Source organism: Pteropus alecto, unplaced genomic scaffold (genome assembly GCF_000325575.1).
Source record: "Pteropus alecto unplaced genomic scaffold, ASM32557v1 scaffold202, whole genome shotgun sequence".
NCBI classification, from domain to species: Eukaryota; Metazoa; Chordata; class Mammalia; order Chiroptera; family Pteropodidae; genus Pteropus; species Pteropus alecto.
In genome coordinates this window covers 4,374,406-4,377,873 of record NW_006432451.1, presented here as the reverse complement: position 1 = coordinate 4,377,873, position 3,468 = coordinate 4,374,406, and the positions used below count along the sequence as shown (strand labels likewise).

The following is a 3,468-nucleotide window of genomic DNA, read 5'->3' as shown; positions in this document are numbered from 1 at the left end:
CTAGCTTCGCAGACATGCCTGTTTAATCAGGTGACACCATGAGGGAGACACATGAGGGTCGCCCTAGGTATTTCTTCTCTACCCACCCCCCAAGAAAAAAATAACTACCCTACCTGAGCAGGCATTCTTCTACAGTGCTGGCAGAGGAGGTGTAGGAGGAGCGGGGGCAGCTCAGATTCTGTTCCACTCTCAGCTTTCTTGGGTTAGTTCCCCAAGTACTTCAGCCTCTCTCAGTTGAGCCTGCATATATGGGTTAGGCAAAGTGAGAGAAACAAAGTAGAGAAAAGGGAACTTGACTATTTTGATGAGAGACATGAGACACAGGAGAATGACAATGTAGAAGAGCAAGATGGAAAAAGAAAGGTTGATACTAGTCAGGTACACCTGGGCAGGAAGAAATTAAAGACTCTTACAGGTAAAAGAATGACTTGGGAGACTTACTCAGTTTCATCCTTTCAGGAAATATGTATTGAGTCCATCACATGTCAGGGACTATTCTAGCACCTGGGTATTACACACAAGCATATGACGTGGCCTCTGCCTTCCAAGGATTTGATCTAAGGGTGTTCATGGTGAGTATCCCAATACTAAATCCAGCATCTAATCCTATCAATTCCATTTTTCTCTATCCTCCACCTCCCTGGTCTAGCCACCTCCTGGACCACGTGGCTTTCCTCTGAATCTGTGATAGCTGATGATAATGGCTGGAGAGGCTGCACTCCAGAATAAGAGACCTTTTTGAAATGCAAATCTGATTGTTTCAGGCACTCTGCTTAAATCCATTCAATGGTTTCCCATTGATCTTAAGTTAAAGACCCAAGTCCTTAACTTGGCCTCAAAGGCCCTGAGAGGTGTGGCCCTGCCCTCCCCTCTGGCCTCATCTCCCACCTCTCACTTTCCCCTTCACTCTATAGTGCTTCACTTCCTGGCTGCATGTGCTTCCTCCCACAGAGAGCCTTTTTGCGAGCTGGACCCTCTGCTTGTAAGACTCCTTCCATTCCTCTCTTAGTTAGCTTCTCTTCATTCTTTAGATCTCAGCTCCTTTACTCCACCCTCAAAGAAGGTACCATAACCTTCCTTTCAAGCGCAGATTCTCCTTTTCTGAGCTCCCACACCAAGGTGTACCTTTCCTTGGAGGCATGTAGCACAGTTGTAGTTGTACATTTGTTGGTGATTATTTGATTTATGTCTATAGAAGGTAAGTTCCCTGAAGGCAGGGGCCATGATTGCACATGCTCACTCTTGCCATGCCCTGGACCTAGAATCGAATACTCTATACTGAGTTGAAATATTGTTTGAATGGATGCATGTGTACCAGGATTTGGGGCTGGGGGCTACCTATTTCAGCCTTTAGAAGGTAGCATGGAATAATGTGGCAACAACACAGGATTGAGAAACCAGAATATCTGAGTTCAATAACAAGGTTAAAAGTATTAGTGGTGTGAGCTTCAGCAGGCTGCTAAACCACTCTGAACCCTAGCTTTCTTATCTAGGAAACGGGAACAACTTCAGAATCAAGCAAGATGGAGGAATTAGAAAAATCTAAAAGCATTGTTACTTAGAAATATTGGATAAAATATGGAAAAAATTAAACCTATGACTGAGTTCTCAAAAGGAAGGTAAAATCCCAGGTGCTGGAGACAAAGAGGAAGCTGAACGCCAGTGGATGAGCTGACTGGAGCTATAGTTACTAGTAGGGGGACTGGGAGAGAATTGGTTCTGTTAACTAAGGGCCTGAGTTTTAGCTGCCCAGGGACAGGAGGTGAAGTCTTGGTCCTAAAGAGGTAGAGAAATTAAATGAAAGGCAGCCAAAGCCAACTCAAGAAGAAACAGAAAACCTGAACAGATCTATAAATTCTAATAAATTGAACTAGAAGCTAAAAACACACACACACAGTACCTAGTTTTATAGATGTATTCTGCCAACTTTTAAGAGGATTGTTTATTTATTTATATAAACTGTTCCAGAAAATGGAAAAAGAGGGCCAATCACACTTATAAGACTAAATAATCCTAAATAAAATATTATCAGATTGAATCCAGTAGAGTTCATGCAAGTGTGTGTATATTTGCATGTGTATATATGTGCATGTGTATGCATGGCAAGTGTTTATTCCAGGAATGCTAGGATGTTCTGCTTTAAAAGTCCATTAATGATATTTACAACATTGGCTGGGTAAAAGGAAAAAAAACGTGATTGTCCCAGTAAGTACAGAGAATGCATTGGATAAAGTGTAACATTAATTCATGATTAAAAAAAATCTTGTCTAAGGCCATGCCACCCTGAACATGCCCGATCCTGTCTGATCTCGGAAGCTAAGCAGGGTCGGGCCTGGTTAGTACGTGGATGGGAGACCACCTAGGAAGACCAGGTGCTATAGGCATAAAAAATAAAAAATAAGGGATTGTAAGCTGACAAGGTCCTTGCAATCTGTGAGGTCAACCAAGGGTTGCCTCCCCTAAAATAAAATAAAATCTTATTAAAACTCTAGCTAACTAGGAATAGAAACTAACTTCCAGTGTGAATACAAGGACACTAGTTTTTACTGTTTCTATTCACTTTGTGTTGGGGGTGTCTAAACTAGTGCATTTAGAAAAAAAAAGAAATAAAGCCATTACTATTACATAGATGATTATTTACAAAGAAAATGTATGAAAACCTACAAACAGAACTAATGTACCCCTTTCTGGGAAAAAAGATGAATATACAAACATCGATATGCCCATAACACAGCAATAAATAAATAGAAGATTTTGTTTTCATAAAATACTATTTGTAATAGCAACAAAAACTATAAGATGCTTAGGAATAAATATAACAAAATTTCTGCATGATCTTTATGGAGAAAATTATAGCACTTTATTAGAGAACATTTTGAAAAGACATAAAAGAATGCAAATATATGACATGCTCATGAAAAGGAAAATTTAATATAAAGCTGGTGATTTTTCTCAGATCTATAAATTCAGTACAAGTCTAATCAAAACTCTGAGATTTTTTATGGAACTTGACAAGCTGTTCTTAAAATTCTTACAGGAAAGTAAGTGGCCAAGAAAAGTCAAAACAAATTAGAAATGGGAGAATACCATTGTACTTGCCTTACCATACATCACAACTTTATTCTAAAGTTAGAGTGATTAAAGCATTGTAGTCCTGGCACATGGACAAATAAATAGGTCCCTGGTACAGAGTAGAACTTCTTGGAATCAGACCCTTAAAGATATGAGAACTTGGCATATCACAAAAATAACAAATCAGTGGGAAAGGGTAGACTGTTTGTTAAATTGTCTTGGGTTAATTGGCTATCCAAATGGAAAAAAATAGATCTACACATTACAACATACTCCAAAATAACTTTCAGATAGCTTAAATGTGTGAAAAACAGAACTTAAAATTGTTCAAAGAAAATATAAGGTAATAAATATATTGGCATCAGAATAGGGAAGGATTTCTTAAATGAGATACAA

General features: G+C 38.9%; 1 pseudogene; it reads left to right on the top strand.

Annotated features, from left to right (window-relative positions):
• Window positions 1-2,265: 2,265 nt before the first annotated feature.
• Window positions 2,266-2,384, top strand: LOC112476131 (annotated as a pseudogene).
• The last annotated feature ends 1,084 nt before the right edge of the window (window positions 2,385-3,468 follow it).